The sequence below is a fragment of the Pseudonaja textilis genome, chromosome 13, assembly GCF_049901715.1.
Source record: "Pseudonaja textilis isolate UNSWEBS1 chromosome 13, rPseTex1.2, whole genome shotgun sequence".
Taxonomy (NCBI): Eukaryota; Metazoa; Chordata; class Lepidosauria; order Squamata; family Elapidae; genus Pseudonaja; species Pseudonaja textilis.
Window position 1 is genome coordinate 10,473,456 of NC_142002.1, and position 21,700 is coordinate 10,495,155.

Genomic DNA, 21,700 nt, shown 5'->3' on the forward strand with positions numbered 1-21,700 from the left:
TTTCCTGCTTAAGGGACAATTAGATGATCTTTCTCCTCCTTGCCCAGCATCTTAATTACTACACCACATTGCACTGGCATGTGTGTGCACATGTATATGTGTTCCTGTGTGTTCCTTTTAAGCTGAGAGCAGCTATGATGTCTCTGATTACAGAGCTGCTACACACGCTGAAGATAAATGTGTCATATTAGCAAGAGTATCAGTGGGGATTGAATGAGAAAGAAATGAAGACTATGGTTACTCAGTGGAGCATTTAATACTCTGTGGATTTGTTTTTTGTATTTTTCGCTTAGAAAAAAAATGAAAGGATAAATATCTCATCAGGATATGGGTTAAGCCCTCTTCCTTGCTTGACAATTGTTCCTAGCATTTGGCCACAAGGAACGCAGATTGCACCTCTTGAGTGTTCTGTACTTTGGCAGAATGATTCTTATTTTAGATCCTACGTGGGATGTGAGCCTTTGTATCTTTAAGCTGATCCTTCTTCTTGGTTGCTTAACATTCAAAAAAGCTGGTTGGGCAGTCAGTTGGGAGTCAGATTTGAAATTCATCTCCCTCTCTATATATTATTACATGCACACGATGTGTGCATTTTAAACAGAAACATTGCTGTGAGTGTTTGATGCTGGTGAATGTCAACACAATCCTATGAATGTCTGGAAACAGCTACATCGCCTGTGAGTGGCTAGGTTCAATGCAACTTGCCTGCCCATCCTGGGATTCCTTTGGTTTGAACACAGCATGTTGCAGAAACTCAACCAATGGGGCTTGTAAACTATAGCGCATGCCTTAGCTGGTTCTGTGAACCAGCTGTTTCTGATTTATCCAACAAGCCTCGGATAAACCATGTACAATATGCAATGCCAGTCTGTTTGTTAGTGTTCATCTGTATATCTTTGCAATATCTAGATAGCAGTGGAGTGGCCTAGAATACAAATCCAAAGATTTGAAGATATATTTCAGAATGCAGGAGGTCCAAAGGTGCTTTTCCAAAAGTCAACTGGATTTCATTGTTTTTTGAAGACGTTTTGCTTCTCATCCAAGAAACGTCCTCCGTTTTGACTTCAGAACTGAAGAAGCTTCTTGGATGAGAAGCAAAACATCTTCAAGGAAAAACAAAGTCCTGTTGCCTCTTGAAAAAGCACCTTTGGGATAACCATAACCTGGATGACTGAGAATGTTCATAGAAAAAATATGGGAAGGTACAGTCAGAACCTCTGTCTACAATTCCTTAAACCGAAAACATCTTCTCCAGGAAAGATGTGTAATCTTGGGAAAGCGCATGGTGTGTTGCAGTAAATATGCCACTTGTACCAGTCATGTTTTGAAATGTCAGGTCTTCGGTCCCAAAGTGCTGATGCACCACTCTAATATCTATTTGGGGCATTCTCAATTTTATCCGGATTATTAGTAGTCTTCAGGATAATTTGGCAACATCCCCAAATTTTGGAACACGAATCTAAGGAAAGATTTTGAGGATTGTGTGCAGGAAAGCCAAGAATGATCACACCTAGCTTCCAACCCTTGGGTGAGGTTTGTGTTGGTGTGTTATTCATCTAAGAATCACACTAAAAAGGCTGTGGTACACACATTTTTCTTATCTTCAGTTCAAACAGCAATGCAACACATATCTGCATTTAGATTTTCATCTGATACAGAAAAGCATGCAGTTGGGTGTGATTGGCTTTCCTTATCTCAGTAGCAAGGTCTGTTTTGCATATAGTGACAAGGAAAACCCCTTTGTAAGCTAAATAAGAATATCATTTTATTGCTAGTCTATTTTTCTCCTTTCCCTTCCAGTACCCCCTTCTCCTAATTCCCTGGTGTATCCATCAAAGATTTGTCTTTGCTTTCCAAAGCTGTTCCATTCTTTGATTTGAGAGGTGTTGAAATGCTTATTCTGATGTACATCCATGGATAAAAGAGACACCAATTTAGTTCCAACTGGACTTTTCTCCCATTTGAGGGGTATATAAATTATTTTCTTGCATGTACACACACAATGGGTTGACGCTGATGGATTTTTATAAACACTTGAATGCAAACATCCAGGTTTTAGAACCGTGTTGTCAACTTCCATGTTAATTCTGCTCTAAATCCTTATTTAAATTTCTCATTCTTTCCTCACACCTCTCCAGTAAAGATGTCTTCTGATTTAAAGAATGTTTATTTCACCAACTGCCACTTAACTGATTAAAATAGATGCGTTATTAAAACACGATGCAAAGGATGTTTTTGATAAGAATTTTTTTTTGAAGATTGAAGCAATTCGTTCATTTAACACAGCAGCCACAGATATCTCCTACTCCATGCCGCAATTAATATTTTCTCTAGACAAACCTCCTTGCTCCAAAAGAGTGACTAGAAATTACACAAGCACACATCTTGCCTTCTCAGTAATTGAAAATTTCCTATGAACAGTGAATCAACTCGTATTTTAGCTGATTAATCTGTTGATTAAAAGCTCTGGATTAACTGACCACTAGCCATATAGCCCAGCTGTATTTAAAGCAGGGTGGGCTTCAAAATTTTTATCAATGGGTTCTCTGTCCGGTTGCTGGGTAGGTGTGGACATGGTGGGCGTGGCCTAGTTGGCCTCCTGCATCATGGGGGGGGGGCATTTTTGTCCTCCCCGGGCTCCGGAGGCTTTTCTTGAGCCTCTGGGAGGGTGAAAATGGCCTCCCCAGACTCCAGAGACAGGCCCATTTCTGGCCTTCCCAAACTTCTGGGAGGCCTGTTTTTCAACCTCCCCAAATCTCCATGAATGCCCTGCACTTACCTGTATCCAAAACAGGCCACGTGGGGACTCCTGGGAGGGGCAGGGTGGGGTGGGTGGGGCCATCCAGGAGTGGGATTTGGGGGTTCTCCGAACTGCACAGAATCTTAGCTAGGGGCTCTCCTGAACCCCCAGCAGCCCAGCCCTGGTTCAAACATCACAATAACTTTGGTGGGTGTGTAGGTGTGTCTCTCTCAGATGTGTCCAGATAAAAGAGATTATCTGTTGATAGCTCTGGTTCGCATTACTTGCCTGCAATAGCAATGCAATAAAAACATATTGCATAAGAAGTGTGTACGTGTGTATATGTGTGTGTGTCTGTGTGGTATCTGTCTAAGAGGCAGACAATAAATGTCTGTTCTCACTTTGTGTTCTGCCAATGAGACAGGTAAACATCACACATTTCAACTTCCCTGCCTTCAGCCACATCAAGAAAACAGTGACTAACTATTAATGGTAAGTGATGGTCCTAGTGTTAATTAGTGTTTTCCTCCTTCTCACCCTTCCCGCAACTGTACCCCCTCCCCTTACGTGCCTCATTTTTTGTATCCCAGCCTTTCCCTTAAGGTGGTCCCCTTTTGTTTTCAAAGATAGAAGGAATATAAGTAGGGGTGACCCTCATGGATTTCAGCTGAAGTCCACCTTTATATATACAGGTCATCCTTGAGTTATGACCACAGCTGAGCTGCAAAATTTCCATTGCTAAGAGAGACAATGGTTAAGTGAGTGTTGTCCCGTTTTACGACCTTTTTTGCCGCAATCATTAAGTGAATCACTGCAGGTTTTAAGTTAGCAACATGGTTGTTAAGTGAATCTGGCTTCCCCATTGACTTTGCTTGTCAGAAGGTCACAAAAGGGGAACCCCAAGATACCACAATCATCATAAATATGGACCAGTTGCCAAGCGCTCACATGAATACAGAGATGCTGCAATGGTTGTAGTATCAGGGCTCCGGCAGTTGCCCGAACTAAATCATGAGCCTCGAGCCAAGCTTCAAAAACTATAAGGAATTTATTAGGAGCGAACATGTTGGCACGACCTGTTTGAAGCCGATTCTGAGACATGTAATTCACTATCACCCTTGACCCTGGTTTCCTCCCACCCCTTTGGGTGCACCATAATTCATATTATCCAATGAAACACGTTCATAGCCAAGAGTCATCAATCACATTCTCCAATTAGAGATTTGCGGGGAAGAAACTCCAGTCGCTTAGTTACAATCTTTGCAAGGTAATAATGGAATGCACTTTCTGTTCCAAACTGCTGCAATGCTCTTTCAAATTCCACTTCTGTTCGTGGCAACCCTCAAACAGGCATAGAAATGTTTTATGAGTTGACAGGTAGGTGTCAAAAATGGCCACAAGTCACCCTTGTAACTTCGTGTGATCACGAAATGAACGGTTGTATGTTGAGGATTACTTGTATGGAGAATGGAACTGCAGCAACTGCCTTTTTGAAACGGCTGTGATGGACCCAATGAAACAGCCACATAGTCAGATGGCACTTGGGAAGCTTTAAAACCTTCCAATAGAGGTTGGAATTCTTTGAAACAAATCTCTTAATTTGGAGGTTCATTGTTTTTAGACATAGAAGTTTTATTTCTCCATCAGAGTTCCATCACAGCCCTTGGTAATACTTTTCTCTCTGAATTTAGAGGAATACATAGCCTAACCCTGTGATGGCAAACCTATGGCATGTGAGCCCCAGGCAAACTTACCTCATTGCGCATGTGCGTGCCTCCCAGCGGATTTTCGGGCATTTTTCGGCCTGCCAGAGGCTTGAGGGCTTTGCAGGCCAAAAAATTGGCCTGCAGGCTTTGCAGGACAAAAAATAGGCCCGTTTTGTCACTTCCTGTATTTCCGGAAATACCGGAAGTGGTGAAACTTCTGCTATTTTTCAGCCTGCAAAGCCTGCAGAGGCTTCCCTTAAGCCTCTGGCAGGCTGAAAAAAGCCTCAAATGGCCAAAAATCAGCTGGGAGGTGCATTCCAGGTAAGGGGGCGGCAGGGAGAGGGGGAATCTGTGTTCAAACCAAAGGAATCCCAGGATGGACAGGCAAGTTGCATTGAACCTAGCACTCAGGTGATGTAGCTGTTTCCAGGCATTCATAGGATTGTGTTCACATTCACCAGCCCCACTTGAGATCAAACACAACATTGATGCGGCCCTCAATGAAATTGAGTTTGATACCCCTGAACTAGATGCTGTGGTCTGATCCAGCAAAAAGCTCTTCCTTTCTTCCTTGGTCTAAAAGAGAGATAAAAATACATGCATCGATAGCTCTTGTCTTTTCTTGTGGTGATCCATTCCTGGCGCCACAGGTTTGAATAGACTATGAGAAGCCAATGCATCTTAATGACTGTAGTGGTAGGACTACAACAATCTTTGCAGGGAAAATCTTCTGACAACATTTCACCAAGATGGTTTTGATGGGAAAAGCATGTTTTGAATCAGATAATGTTCCTTGGTTGGACTTTTTTTTAAAATTGTGGTTCCATGTGCTTTAGTTTTCATGGGTCAAATGAGGTTGCTCTGAATTTCAGGATGATCCAATCTGATTTGGAGCATTAATTCAGACGTTCCCTTTCAAGAGTGAAACCAGGTGTCTATGAGGCCCACTTCAGCCCTGCAATAGCCAGAAGAGGCTTCTCTTCTATCTTTTTGGAGGAAGTCTTGGGATTAGAAGATCTCATAGGTCCCTTCCAGCCCTATGAATCTAAGCCAAAGCACCGTGCTGAGCGTAGCATGCTGCACGTTGACCTCAACGAGGCAAATCAAGGTAATCGCATGCATTGCACTCCTATTCCCAATAAAGGAGAATATTTGTAGCTCAGGGTTGAAATCAGGTGCTCTATGAACTTGGCTGTTTCCTTGCAGATGTTTCATTACCCAAACTAGGTAACAACATCAGTGCTAGTCCTGTCTGGAGATACATGGGGCCAAATTAACAGATTTTTTTAAAGTCTTAAAAACAAAACTGTGACCCTAATCTAAGAGATTAAGACAATATTTTTCTTCTGGAGGGTTGCTTCATTCCTGCTTGTGTAATTTTCCCCCTCAAAATAGCCTGTTTTCTGTAATTAGAAACCAACAGTTTTGAGTTTCTTCAAAAACTAAGGCCAGTTGCTGATTTGGTGCTTCTATCAACACCTTGCTATGCTGTTTTACTCAATCAAAAGCTTTTGGGGGGGTTCTCATTTGAATTTGTGAATGGGCACCTCTATACTTCTAAGGTTTATAAAACTTGGGATCTGAGCTATGTAAAAATGAATTTAAAATCAAAGGTGTGCATTGATTAGAACATGCTTCATAGGCAGGAGGGCTCCAAATTATTTAAACTTCCAGATGATTTTTTTAAAATCATGGAATCTCCCTACCTTATTATCCCAATGTGATGAAGGCATTTGTTTTCTTTCACTTGTGATTTGCCTATTTTCCTTTTTGAAAAAAAAAAAGCAAAAGCAAAATGAAGCATGGAATAGCTCAATAGCTGGACAATGTAATCATGAAGCGTCTTTCTTACAGAGCTTTGTAAGTTTCTCTCCTCTTTAAAATGGTAGCTGAAAGTAGCAGGCTGTAATTAAAAACAGTTCATGTGCAAGTTTTGGTCACCTAAGACATTGCTTTGCAATTTCTCAAAAGTTTATTTCTTGTTTGAAAGTTGCTCCTCTATTTTTCCATCTTATTAACTATGTGTAAAATATTTCTTCTGGATTTTTCTCGGTGATCCTTTCAGGTTGATTTGCTAGCTGGAATTAGCAAGTGATCATTCAAGATACCTTTCTGTTCTGTTCTGTTCAACAGATCTTTCTGTTCTTCTGCAACTTCTCTTGTTCTCCATATTCTCTAATATGTCAGTGCCCCAGATGAGGAGTTCCTTTCTGGTGTCTTCCTTTGAGATTAAATAGAAATGTTGAGAAGCCAGAGAAGCTGACCATCCCTAGAGATGTAATTAAACAGTGAAAGAGTCACAGATAGGACATGAATACAAAGTGCTCAGCAACCTTCTGATTAGATAAGCACAAGAATCTCACAAACTCCAGCCAGGAGAATCCTACTAAACTTTTCTTCTTCTTTGAAGTAAACTCTCTTTTTTCTCTTTCAAAAAACTGAGTTTTAAAAAATACAAAATGTTTTTATGCATGGCACTAATTAAAATTTGTTTTCACAATAGACACTGCCTCTTTACTATAATTTCTCTGAATGGATGAGGGTTTTTCTTTAGAAAAATACATTGTTATAAATATTCAGGTAGGAAACATTCAGCTATACAAATGCCAAATATAGCCCAGTTGAATGTTTTCCAGTAGATATACATATTTGTCTTAAAATAATTCTTCTTCTTCTTCTTCTTCTTCTTCTTCTTCTTCTTCTTCTTCTTCTTCTTCTTCTTCTTCTTCTTCTTCTTCTTCTTCTTCTTCTTCTTCTTCTTCTTCTTCTTCCTCTTCTTCTTCCTCTTCCTCTTCTTCCTCTTCTTCTTCTTCTTCTTCTTCTTCCTCTTCTTCCTCTTCTTCTTCTTAGAAGATATTTGACCAAACATCCAAAGAAATGGCTTGCTGAAATTCATTCATTCTTATGATTGAATGGTGCATATTAAGTCTGTTTTCTTTGTCAACCTCTCCCCTCTGCCTAAGCCCCTGTCAGTGGGCGTGTGAGCATGCACGAGTGCCTGCACCAACACTACCAATTGCTTTGCAAGCTTTCCCAATGCCAAGGATGATTCTGTTTGCTTTCACACGGGTGCCAGAGGTCAAAGAAACTTGGCTAGATTGAGCACATTGAAAATGACCCGTGTGTGTGTGTGTGTGTGTGTGTGTGTGAGAGAGAGAGAGAGAGAGAGAGAGAGAGAGAGAGAGATTGATTCACAGCGGCAGAGTTTTTAAACCTGGTGCATGAAAGCTGATGGCTTGCTCAGAAACCATATGCTGCTCCTCCCATACATAAATTCCAGGAACAATGTGTGTGTGTGTGTGTGTGTGTGTGAACCTTCTGTATCTTTGACCACAGTTTGAGCGCGCGCGCGCGCACACACACACACACACACGCACACACACTCCCACTTCTTCCTCTGTGGAAGGTTTTCTAATGCCAGGGAGATATGATCATTCTCACGGGACACATAGAAGCAGGGAGAGGACAAGGGAAAAAAAAAGCCTCTAGTCTTTGTGTCTGTTTAATTCAGTGCAAGTCCCTGGCCCTGGACTCTATGAATAGTGGCTTTGTGCAGGACTTTCCTAAGCCCCAACTGCGGGCACTTCTCCCATCCCTCCACCTTCTCTGCTCCGTGTCCTCTCCCTTGTTTCCCACCATCAGTTGCCTATTAGCAAACTAAATTATTTTTTTCTCCCCTGCGTTGCTCTCATTGATGGAAAACAAAAGGACTTCTAGCAGGGGTACAAACTCAGCTGGAGAAGAGAAAGGGGGCGGGAATTAAAGATGCAACGATGATGATGATTTTTGCTTGCGTGTGCTTGGGATGCAAAAAGGGACCCAACATTGGTCATTTTTAAAGGCTCCTTTTTTTTCCCTTTCCTTCCCCCCCTCCTCCTTAGTAGTCTTAATTTATGGGTAAGTGAGAATGTCAAGGAGATATGGGTTTGCTAGCTTGCAACAGGCAGGTGTGTTTGTGTGGGAGTCTGCAGAACACTTCCGCTGATGTTCCCACCAGTTGTCTGGAGCTGAATTCTGCCAGCTCACAGAAAGATCAAGATAATTTGTTTACAAAAATTCTACAGTCAAAATAAATTCTTTCTGGAGTCTTTTTGCCACAATAGACTATAGATTGGATGAGGAGATAACCTCCATTTATGTTAAGGAACCTACAAAAGCTCTAAAAGGAAATTTTTTAAAAAATGAACCAGGAACTTGCTAAGAGGGCAATTATTACTTTATTCCTTAGACCTCTGTAGGAAGGGAGTGAGGGAGCGCTAGCAGCAAAACATGTGTTGGAGCATCTGGATTCAAATTCCTCTCTGTGTGAGATCATAGAACAAGTACAACAGGTTGGAAATGACGTTGTGACACAACACATATTTTCCTGTTTTAGTGTCAATAGACCAGAGTAGAGTAAGTAGACTAGACTAGACTAGACTAGACTAGACTAGACTAGACTAGAATAGAATAGAATAGAATAGAATAGAATAGAATAGAATAGAGGAATGGAATGGAATGGAATAGACTAGACTAGACTAGAATAGAATAGAATAGAATGGAATGGAATAGAATAGAATAGAATAGAATAGAATACTGTATTGGCCACGTGTGATTGGATACACAAGGAATTTATCTCTGGTGCATAATCTTTCAGTGTACATGCAGACAACAGCAAAGTGATACATCATAGATCATAAATTATATGATACAATCTTAAGTCATAAGATACAAACAACAATTGATAGATCATAATATACCAAAGGGAGAAGGTAGTAGGAAAGATGAGAGGCGAGAAAGAGAAGGAGATGAGAAGATGAGAAAGATGAGAAGATGACAAGGATAATAGCAATAGATCCTACTCCATGGGTAAATATCTTCAGGCATAAGTCAGTGGTGTGGGAGTTAGGTGTTTAGCAGAGGTGTTTAATTATAATTAGGAATAGACTCCTATGCTCTGCCCTTCTCCATGAGAGTGTTTGGCTTTGTGAGAGTTATTCAATACCTCATTCTTGAACAAAAGGACAATTGAGCAAGATACAAAAATGTTGTCCTGTGTCTAGGTTGGGGTGGCAATCTTTTAATAGCCAAAGTAGACTCAATTTTTTTTTGATAGGGTGAATGGGGTAATGAAGGCAGAACAAGAATCAATGGATTTTTCCCTCTATATTTGGGGATCGCTCCTTTACCTTTTTAAATGGTAGACATAATTTTGTGCTGATGTCACTCAGAGGGCTTTTTTGGTTTTGTTTTGCTTCCCATCTCAAATGTTGCTGTGGGATTTCAAGGTGCCCACCTCAATTTAAACAAAGGGTTTCAATTCCCTATTAATTCCTGCATGTGTCCTCCAATGCTATTTTTTTTTCTTTTATGCCGATTTGTGGATAAAATACAAAATCACCCATCAAGTATGTGACAGCCTCCCTGAGATGGGGAATTTAAATTTGAATTTTCTCAGCCCAAGTAGCTTCATAACATTGTTATGAAGGGCGGGGAGGAGGGGGGAATAGAAAAATCTACCTATGAACTTCTGGAAGGGAAAAATGTAGTAAATGGATGAGAACAGAAGCAGAAGGGAAGAATATTCTTCTTCTTTTCTCAAAAAATGGAAGAGAAATATTGGATTAATAGATAATACTGGGAGCAGGTAAAATGATGAGAAAAAATGTACACACATAACCATGTTTCATCTGAATTAGAACAAACCCAGCTTGTCTTCAGCGGTGGCCTTGTTTCAACTATGTGCTAAAGCAGGGGTCCCCAACCACCAGTCCCCAGACCAGTACCGGTCCGTGGAACAATTTCTACCGGGCCACCGGTTTGCTGGGTGCCGCCATCTTGTTTTGATGAAAAAGTGCTTCCGGTGAGCTTTTTCAGGTAGAAAGCAGCGTTTGGGTGCTGAAAGAATCCTCGCGCCTTAGTTTCATCGAAGGCGGGGTGGCTTCGAACAAAACTAAGGCGCGAGGATTCTTTCAGCATGCATGGCAAGGCGAGCCGAGTGACCGTCCCGAAGCCGTCCCGAAGCCCATCGACACAGGTACAAAGGAGGAGTTGAAGGTGGCGGGGAGAAGTGGGGGACGGCTGGCTGGCCGGTCGTTTGGCTCGCCTTGCCATGCATGCTGATGCTGGTACCGGGCCGCGGATGATTTTGTGATGCCAGTACCGGGCCGCAGCACAAAAAAGGTTGGGGGCCACTGTGCTAAAGCATGCTATGGTTATTTTGGCTTTGTGACATTATGATGTGTGAAGTTATGGTTATTATGGTTTCAAAACCATGGTTTATTGCCTGGTGGCATGTGTAAACCAGATCTTATTCCTGGCTAATATAAACCATGCCATGAATCCAGCCACAAACCTCTCCTTAGCTTTGCTTAAAATCTTATCCTTGAAGAGGACTTCTTGCCAAATAAAATTACTAATGTTAAATATTGGGAGACTTCCTGATTTTCCAGCATGTGTTATATGTATAGAGGGAATGTATATATCTCTTTTCTATTTGGTGTGTGTGTGTGAGGATATATAAGGCATCAATTTTTGCATGTATAAAAAATGTTTGTATAAATTCTGCAAGACCATTACTTGCCTATCCTTGGATGAACATAGGACATCCATAACACTATTTTGGCATTTTTCCCCTGTAAGTTTACCGTTGAATTGCCATCCTGCCATTCTCCAAAGTCTGCATTTACTGTCTTTTTCTACTATTCATTTAAATAATGAGGTACAAATGGCGTCCTCTGATCAACCACATTGGGAGATGTTTGGTTCCTATTGAATCCAGCAAGATAGATAGCAAAGGTTAATTCTCACCCAATTAATGAGTTGTGAATAGCTAGGAACAAAGTGCCAATTATCTTGGTGGCAGATGGGTTCATGCTTCAACTCCTAGAAGCAAGGTACACTTGCCCTGTCAGAGATGTGACCAAAATTATTTTTTAAAAAAACCAAGAGCAAGCAAGTTGTCTAACTGAGTCTGACCAAGATGGGTTTCTTGACAGGGGCAGGGTAAGCTTCTCCATAATCAACTTCTCTATTCAAAATATCAGAAAGCAAGCATTGAAGGTTTCAGCACCTGGGAGAGCTCCCAGAGAAAAAAAGTTGTTGCCCTAAAGTTTCCCAAATTTGATTTTTTGTAACCCAACACAGGAAAGGTCAGAATGATTGATGTTTATAAAAGAAGTATCTCACCTTTTATTGAATGATTGACTCTTACTGAGCAGTAAAGTTGTGATACAGAAACAGATACACATTTTTTTTAAAATGCCAAAGGTAATAGGGGGGGGGAAATATCTCTTCTTTACTCCCCTAATGTAAAACTAGAACCTATCCTATTCCCCCCCCCCCAAACAAAACAGCTGTGCAAAAGCGCAAAGTGGATGCATCCATTCATAGGGATTATCTCTCTGGTGGGCTTTATTTTTTCTTCTTGCATGTAACCATGGCATTATGCCCGTATATCATACGGCGAGTAATGAAACTCTACCTTATTGTCTTCTGCACAGAGGCTGTGTGACATTCTGCTGTGGTGATAAGACAATGTGCTCTTTGGCAAGAGCAGCCACGACAATGGATGGAGGGCCATGGCATCTCTCTCTCTCTGGCTTAATTCCCTTGCCCTACTTCTTCCTCTTCAGTGCGCCTCTCCCCTCCTCAAACTCATCCAAGCTGTGTGGTACCCTCAGAGGACACGCACAGGAGGCAACGTGCACAAGAGAGAGACAAGAGGCAGGGAGAGAAGAAGGAAGGAAGAAGGAACACCCCTCCCTGGAAAGACCTTCACTCCTTCGGTTCACCCCATTTGATGCCAGGAAGCCATTTTGACGGAGTCACATGTCGCTTGTAAGATGGCCGCATTGACATGAGGTAGGTTGCCACGGTGGCTGAAATTTGTTACCGTGCAACTTCCTCTGAGCCCGCCCTCTCCTTTCCCCCCCCTCCCCCACCTTGCTAATTAACAACCCAAAGGCAGAACAATAGGGCCAAGCTGGCACATCCCATTTTTCCTGGTACCCCCTCCTCCTTTCGGGAAGAAAACTCCCCAATGCCTGTTCATGCTATTAATTGCGCAAGACATGCTTCCCAGCTGGTCCTTGCGATGTGTTTTGTGCCATGCCTGCGCTACCCATCCTGTGATCCAAATTAAGGGTGTGGAGAGAATATTTCTTTTTGGGGTGGGGAGGGGAAGAAGGGAACAAATGGGAGGCTATGAGGGAGTAGAGCAGAAAGGAATGCCTTTTGTTTGCCTTAAATGTAAATGGGGATGACAAAACCCCAGCCGCTAATGATATTTAAATAAAGGAAATTAAATAAGTGGGAATGATATACATCCCACAAACGAAATCCCGTCAGAGAGATGGCAAGCGCAAGCTTTTGTCATTTTTGGCAGAGGAAAAAAATGAACAATATTGTAACAGTAGTATTTCTTTTTTTCTGAAATATTTATTAAAACACTTCCCATCTTAATGATGCACACACACATACACACACACACATGTACATATGCACACAAGCACACACACACACACACGAAATGCAATCTCTTGTATGAAATATATATTAAATATTATTGGATATTACTTTCTTCACAAGGTTGTGTGGGCAATGTAGAAACCCACCTGTTTCTTTGTTAGGCTCACCCTATTTGTGTTTTATTTATTTATCATTTCCATTGTAATCCTTCTCATTAAGATATTCAGTGTGGCAGGCAGCAAAAAAAAACACCAAACAAATAAACATTAGAGTATCACTGGATTCAGGAGGAAAAAAAAAACCAATATAGCAGCTCATTACTTCAACATGTATCAAAATTGCATTGCTATTATTCCAAATGCTTCATCTTTTTCCTTCCTAAAAGAGAAGGAACTCTCTTGATGACAAAGGGTAATTATTTGTTCTGCCTTTCAACCATAGAAAAATCCCATTTTCAGCTTGGTTTCTTCCTGCGATGGATACCTTAAAATCAATAACCAAAGACAGAAAAACTACTAAAGGTCGCAGACTTACTAGGAAACAGAAGGGGAAGACAGTCTCCAGGGAACATTTCTAAGCACGTTGGTTAGGAAATCCAGGTGGTGTTTTTTTTTTTTTTTAAAGTTTACTTTGGGAAGCAAAACTTGGCCTCTTAGCAGTGTGGAAAAAATACCCTAAAATGTAAGTACCTTTTGGTATGCAAACTTAATCAAGGCTTTCTTTAATTATACAATAACGCTCTGCACATTGTCCCCATTTTCTAAAGACAAGTAGAAATGCACTTTTGTAAGATTTTTAAACTCCTCCAGCGTTGCAGAACCTCTCACGTTTTTAATAAAAGGTAAATTACAGTAGCCCTCGGCTTATGGCCACTACTGAGCCCAAAATTTAGGTCGCTAAGTGAAACATGGGTTAAAATGAGTTTGGGCCCATTTGACGCGTTTCGTGCCACAATTGTTAAGTTGAGCCACTGTGGTTGTTAATTTAGTGATTGTGATGAGCCAGGGTGGGAAACAAAACAAACACAGTCACAGAAAACAGGTGAAGCCCCTTTTATTCCTTCAGTTTGCTTCCAAGCTCCGAATATCTTTGATGGAAGACAAAAAAACTCCCACACAGTTACACGAAGAAGGAAAAAAGCCACACAAACCAGGCAAGATAAGGGCTGGAGGATGTCCACAGATGTTTCTTTAATTTTTCTTATATGTATCCATGTATTCATAACTATGTTTTTACTTATACCTATTATCTTGTAAGCAATTGATAAACCTAATAAAATTAAAAAAAAATAAAAAAAAAAAAAAACACACAGGGAAGGACGCCAAACGCAGAGAGGAACTATAAATTAGATATTATACGCTTTGTTTCCAGCGTTTGCCAGTACGCAGGTCCAAACTCTTATTCAGTTGTCACTCCTGCAGCCCATGAAGAGGATCAAGGCCCTCTCCTCCCAAGGAGACCACATCTCTTCCTTATCCTCTCCTCCCTGCATGCCCTAGGATGAAGAGGGGATGGGCCTGGGTCCTCTGACTGCTCAGCCAGCCTCTACCCTTCCCCAGCCACCTCCACAACCTCTGGAGCCACACTTCCACTCCCTGCCGGCTGTTCCTCCTCTCTATCAGAGTCAGTCTCCACCAGGAGCATGACAGTGATGCGGTCATTAAGTGAATCTGGCTTCCTCTGACTTGGCTTGTTGGGCGACCATCATAAAGACGAACTCATTGCCAAGCATCTGAATGGTCACTAAATGAACCATTGTAAGTCAAGGACTACCTGTAATGGCACGATGGTATTCATGATGGTGGCTTTTAGATGCTGTTCTGTTCAAGCAGAGGGAAAAAAGACGAGAACTGTTTCATGGGAGATGGAGATGATGATGCTTTAGGGAGAAACTGCACAGTTCAAGCAATGTTTATTGTTCAGGAGCAGTTTTGCTTCTATAACCAGATGGCCAGATTCTCATATAAAGCCACTTTTCAATCTAAAAGCATTGGTGTTTTAAGCTGTGGGTGATCAAGGAGGAGGAGGAGGGAGTTGTGTAGAGGAACAAACCACGTGGCTGTGATCCTAAACCAGTAGGATCCTATCCAAAAGCTTTTAGTATTTAAATAATCAGTTTTAGAGCAATTATAAACTGCCTCTCTTCCCCTCCCCTCCCCGGTCCAAAATGACAGGTTCTTGAAAGGCACAGGCGGCTTGGTTTGGGGTTTTGGCTTTTTGTTTTGCATTAAATTGTTCCCCACCCCACCCCCTTTCTGGTGATTTGGCCTTCAGAGAAAAATCACGTTTCATAAGATCAGCGTTCCAAATTTGGAAAGCCATACCGTGTGTGCTACGGAGCTACAGCACCTGCAGTAATCCATTCAGGGTGGGGGCAGTGGTGGGATTCAATTTTTTTTTACTACCGGTTCTGTGGGTGTGGCTTGGTGGACATGGCAGGGGAAGGATATTGTAAAAACTCCATTCCCTCCCCACCCCACTAACCTGCTTTCCAGCTCCGTTCTCCTGTGCAGGGCAACCAAAGAAGACCCTTCCAAGCAGGTGGGACTCAATGGGAGGCAGAGAATAGATGGGATATAGAATATAGAATATTCAGTCAGAGGTGGTATTTGCTGGTTCTCCGAACTACTCAAAATTTCTGCTACTGGTTTTCCAGAACTGGTCAGAACTTGCTGAATACCACCTCTGCGTGGGGAGTCTCTAAAATGTTACCGGTTTGGGCCAGTTCACGCGAACCGGTAGTAAAAATCACTATCCATTCAGCCCGCCTCCGATCAGCTGAGAGGAGGGGAAAAAGCCTCCAACAATCAGCTGAGAGGATAAAAGACCAAAAAACTCATGGGAGGGTGAGAGGGTCACCCCTAGCTTTTTGTTTCTTCATCCTCTCAGCTGATTGGCTTGTTAGGTGCACACACACACACACACACACACAAAATAACCCACGGAACTGGTAGCGACTAAAGTATGATCCCACTACTGTCTCTAAGCATTGAAACGCAGCAATATCTGGAAGCAATAGAAGGGAACATTTCTAGCTCCGGGTTGAACTGTGGGGTCCTTGGTGCTCTCTGAGCTTGGTGGTTTTCTTGCAGACGTTTCATTCCCAAACTGAGTAACATCATCAGTGCTCTGAGGAGGTGACCTAGTTTGGTAATGAAATGTCTGCACGAAAACCATCAAGCTCAGAGACCTACCAAGGTCCCCTCAAGATCTGGAAGTTTGCCTTGAATGCATTGGTGAAGAGAGCAATGGCCAGTGACGAAGGATGGCAGGAGGTGCAGGATGGCAATATTTGGCAGGGCCAAATTCTCTATTCATGGTTGGCACACCCAATTCTCCAATAGCCACATGAGTTGCCAGTTAGGGAGACTATTGCTCCAATGCAGTTGGAAAACACAACTAGAGGGCTGTAGCTCTATCCTTTTTTTTTTAAAGGGGGCTAGCAATGAAAATAAATCATTTAAAAAGAATAGAAACAGAATGATTAAATAATAGAATTTGTGTGGACTCCAGTGATGACAATTTCTGTGTTGATCTGGCCAATCTCTTAGGCTGAACTACAACCAAATCAGTCACTTTTTGATCATGCAAATGCAGTTCCTCTATTTACCTGATAGTAGTGTAGGTTGACCAAACCTAAGAAATGAGTAAAATTCCATAAACTGTGATTAAATTAACCCTAGATACAACTATTGTGTAAATGTATAGAAAAGACAGAATTTAGGCTATTTTAGGAAGAGTATTTATAGAGATTGGTTAAGGAGGAATAAACCAGAGCATAAGACTAGCCAAGATGCAACATTGCTTTAAATTGATCGTTAAGCTTTCCAGAGACTTCATTTAAACAATTGCTACAAATGCTTCAAATGGCCATCTTAAATTAAATTGTTGCTGAGAGTTTCCCTTTGGCTGTGTTTTTCCTTCTGTTGACTGGACCGCCTATCTGAAATCCATGTTTTGATATTCTCTCCCTCTCTCCCTCCCCCTCCCTCCCTCTCCCTCTTTCTCTTCCTCTTCTCTCTCTTCTTTTGCAAGATCAATAGCATTATATAACTAGATTAAAAAGGGTTGACTTAATAATTGGGTGAGCTGCCCCAATAAGCTTTTTTACAGGCTAGTTGTAAAATTGTGAGTGAATAAACACAACATAAACAATGTAGGGGTGTTGTTGTTCGGGTGGTGGTGGAGGAAATACATTTCAGCAAGGCCTCTATCCTCTTAAGCAGAGCTGCCAGTGTAATGGAGCTGGCAGTTAGCAGACGCGGAAGCTTTTTAAACTGATCAATCTGCCTTTACAAGGATGCTTCTCGACACAATAGATGTTTATCTGCCCTCCCGGTTCCCTTCCCTTCCTCCTCCTTTCCTGCACTCCCTTCTGTTCCTTGAGGTGTGTCAAGGATTAAAAATCACATTATCGGTAAACAGGCAGGCATTGGGGGTGTTGGGGGATGGTTGCTGATGGGTGTCAGTGGTTGGGTGGGTAGGGGGGGGAGCAGAACAGGAGTTCGTCTGGCCTGTAGCCCAAACATGCCATTCAAGCTGGGTGTTGTGTCAGAAACAAGAGTGTGTCCAGATGGTGCAAAAGCATTTCCAAATCCTTATCACAGGAATATTCCTCTCTTGAACATTACTAGAGACCTTGGTGCAATGCATTTTCATGATCCCCACCTAATCTCCATTGTATGGGATAAAAATATATCCGTCCAAGCAGAAACTGTTTCAGCCTCCCTCCCCTGTCTTCGCTCCCTGAATATGAGATCTGGGATCTCAGAAAACTATACAGAGATAGCGGATGTAAAGTTAATTGCATTATAATGGGAGGGAGGGAGGAAGAGAACTTGCAATCCAGCACATGCACAATAGATTGATGAATGATTGATTCTGTCCTTTCTATACACAACAGGCATACCTAAGGTTAATTTAACCACAGTTTATAGAATTTACTTGCAATCCAGCACATGCACAATAGATGGAGGAAGTATATATTCAAAGATGGGCAGAAATTCAAAGAGAGCCAGAGACCTTGATTCCTAGGTACCTTTTGGCATTGAGGCAAAATGGGGAAACCCTATTCCTGTCAGCCTGAAAAGCTAAGAAAGAGGGAAAATATACATGGATGAAATAATTTTTTCTTCCTTTGAAATGAAAGAGTAAGAAAATGTGAATTTGGGGGAGGGGGGAAATGACCTGAGAATTTCTAGAATGGCACAACTGGGTTAGTCTGTTGCAACCAACACAACCAGGAGTCTTCGGGTTGTTGGATACAGTTCTTACCAGTGATGCTTTGGATGGACCAGATGTGATCATCTTAAGTTGGTAAGCACCAAGCATGCGGGCAGAGAGATTGGTGAAATGAAAAGAAGTTGAAATGGGATAGGTTGTGTGCGTCCATTTGTGTATGTTTACAGAAAGCAGTTGGGCTTTTGAGTAGTCCCCTTGAGAAACCTGGGCAGCAAAACCTATGTAGGAAAAGAGAGCTTGGGACAAAATTTACCCCACTAACAAACATTATAATTGTATCTTTGCTGCTCCCACTTGCACCCTTTGTTCAGCTGAGCTACCTCCTACTCAGAATGTTCTATGGACCAGGGAACGATGCAACTGGCACTATGTGATATTTAAGGTATTATGGGAAGTAACCTCCCATGATCTCAGCACAGTTTCTGGAAGCACCAAGAATTGGGTCCTAAAAGCCTAGCACCTCTAGTCCTAGGAGATGCCCTGTTTGAACAGATGGGACAGGTGGTAGACAAGGTGTGTTTTGTGTACATTTGTCTCCATCCTAGCAACAAAATAATATAATTTTCCACTTTGTTTGTGATCATGTACATTGAGAGTACATGTTAAGTATGGAATTTATCCTGTTCGTATTTGTATTGTATCCTGTGGGGAGGGCGGGGGTGAAAAGAATAAAGATGGGAGCTATGACCATGCAGTTGAGGTCTCAAGAGAATATTTTTATAGCTCCAGGTTGAATTGTGGGGTCTTTGGTGCTCTCTGAGCTTGGTGGTTTTCTTGCAGATGTTTCATTGCTAACAAGGTAACATCAGTGTCAGAAGGAGCAAACCCCAATCCCTTCTAGCACTGATGATGTAACCTGGTTTGATAATGAAATGTCTGCAAGAAAGCCACCAAACTCAGAGTACACCAAATACCCCCCCCCCCCTTTTTTTAAATGTATGGGATGTGTCCCATCTGAACATTTTAAACTCTCCATGGCTACCCCATAAGGATTCAAAATGTCTTTCCCCCATTAGCTTGTCCTGTTTCTTCCTGGGTATAGGTCTGTACTAGATCTTTAAGGCTCAGATTCAATAATGCTCCAGTAAACCAAAAGAAGCAAGAAAATATATTAACCAATGGGATGTGATATTGCAATTTTTAATTGTGTACTTTGGAGATCTATCTAATGCCTTTGCTCTGTAATGACAAAGGAGAAGGACAAAGACGAGGCAGGGAGAAGGACGGACCAGGCAAACTGTGATAGCCACATCTCCTTCATACCCTCTTTCAATGATTTTGGAATGCAGATTGGGCTCTACATAGAGCTGGGTTGTAGCTGTTTAAACCTGGGACATATGGCTACCATCAGGCCAAGCTCAGTATGGCTTTATCTGCTGAAGGAAAGCAGTGAAAGTGAACCAAACTGGGCTGTTCTCCTGTGGAACAAGCAGGGAAACAGGAGCGGCTCTCAGCCAACCCTGGCTTCAGCAGGCTTTTGATTTTGGCTTGTAGAACCATGCTTGGCAATCCATGATTTAGGATTTAGCTCTCAGGGTTTTCTTCATCTCCCTCTGTTTCCTTGATTTTGCTTCTTCTTCTTTTTTTGAAATAAGGCAGGTTTAGCTTTGGCCTCGTGCCAGCATGGATTTTCTTGGGTGCTCTGATGCATGGCTGTGACTGCTGGGGGCTATCCAGCAAATGACAAAAGCCAAAACAAGAGGCCCCCAAAAATACAGGCTTAGGCACGTGTGTGAGGACTACAGGGGAGAGATGCCAAGCTGTAAAAGGTTGGTGATGGACACGTATTTTGTGCATGAGAATTTGCGGGGCGGCCAGATCAGTCATAAATCTGTGGATCTTGACTGACATAAAGCGGCTAGTGGAAAAACCACTATCATGAATTTTGCCTATCCAAAATCCCATCCCTTCTCTTTCATTCACTCCTGAATAAAATGGGAATATTATTTGAGTCCTGAGAGTAGTTTGATGAAAAGAAGGACCAGGGTGACATGATATCACTGTTCTGATATCGCAGAGGCTGTCACAAAGAAGAGGGAGTCAAGCTATTCTCCAAAACATCTGAGGGCAGGACAAGAAGCAATGGGTGGAAACTAATCAAGGAGAGAACCAGCCTAGAACTAAGGAGGAATTTCCTGACAGTGAGAACAACCATTTGTCGGAAATGGTATAGGGTTTTCTGCCTAAGCAGGGGGCTGGACTAGAAGACCTCCAAGGTCCCTTCCAACTCTGCCATTCTATTCTATTCCATTCCATTCCATTATTGTTCTGTTCTGTTCTATTCTACTCCACCCCACTCCATTCCATTCTTATTCTATTCTATTCTATTCTATTCTATTCTATTCTATTCTATTCTATTCTATTCTATTCTATTCTATTCTTCATTCCAATACATTCTATTCTATTCTATTCTATTCTATTCTATTCTATTCTATTCTGTTCTGTTCTATTCTATTGTACTCTACTCTACTCTACTCTACTCTGCTCTTCAATTCTGTTCTATTCTATTCTGTTCTGTTCTGTTCTATTCCATTCCATTCCATTCCATTTCATTCCACTCCACTCCACTCCACTCCACTCCATTCTTATTCTATTCTATTCTATTCTATTCTATTCTATTCTATTCTATTCTATTCTATTCTATTCTTCATTCCAATACATTCTATTCTATCCTATCCTATCCTACTCTACACTCTACTCTACCTCTCTCTACTCTACTCTACTCTACTCTACTCTACTCTACTCTACTCCTACTCCACTCCACTCCACTCCACTCCACTCCACTCCACTCTTTATTCTATTCTATTCTATTCTATTCTATTCTATTCTATTCTATTCTATTCTATTCTATTCTATTCTATTCTATTCTTCCATTCCATTCCATTCAATTGCCCATCCAGATCAATATTTGGGATGGGTTTGCATGGTGTTAAATCACAACTTCCTTTTGACTTAGTTATGATACGATAATATCACAATTGTAGCATGTACATAATAGTCTGTAGATTAGTCCCTGATGAATTTAACCAACGGTGACTTACCTTAAGAAATAAAGATTTGGCATGGTAGGTAACAGAGCCATTGTGGTTTACAAATGATGAATGGATGGAGCCTATTAAGTTGGTTAAAGTAAACCAGGGCTTATCTGATAGTTACCATGACTTAGTACTGGAAAATGTTTGAGCCCATTTAATTTGTTGAGGTGCAACGGGCCACAATTTTGAAAACATAGCACATCACGAGAGAACATATTTCTCTTCACTGTAAGATTCTGCGAAGGATTCCCAAAATTCTGTTTTATGGAGCACATGTACAGAATGCATTATACAAAACATGAAGGTTGCTATCCTTGATTAATATAAACAAGGATCCTAATGTTTTTTATTGTAGACCTTTATCCACAACTGTTGCTCATAAGGGCACAATGGAATTGAGGCATCTGCTTTCAGTTGGCTTATTAGAGAAATTCTCTGTGCAAATTACCAAGATAGAAATCAGACTTCTGTGGTTCAAGGTAGTGTGTCTGCGAATACAATTGTTAAGGTAAGAGTCCCAACTGAGTCAG

The 21,700-nt window shown here is 41.5% G+C and overlaps 1 long non-coding RNA gene across 1 annotated transcript in view; it reads left to right on the forward strand.

The window, feature by feature from the left end:
* The window catches only part of LOC148124724 (uncharacterized), a 62,099-nt gene that overhangs the window by 12,002 nt on the left and 28,397 nt on the right, over positions 1-21,700 (forward strand). The window contains exon 2 of the long non-coding RNA XR_015745107.1: positions 11,928-12,288. This is a non-coding gene — a long non-coding RNA (uncharacterized LOC148124724). The remainder of the gene's footprint in view (positions 1-11,927; positions 12,289-21,700) is intronic.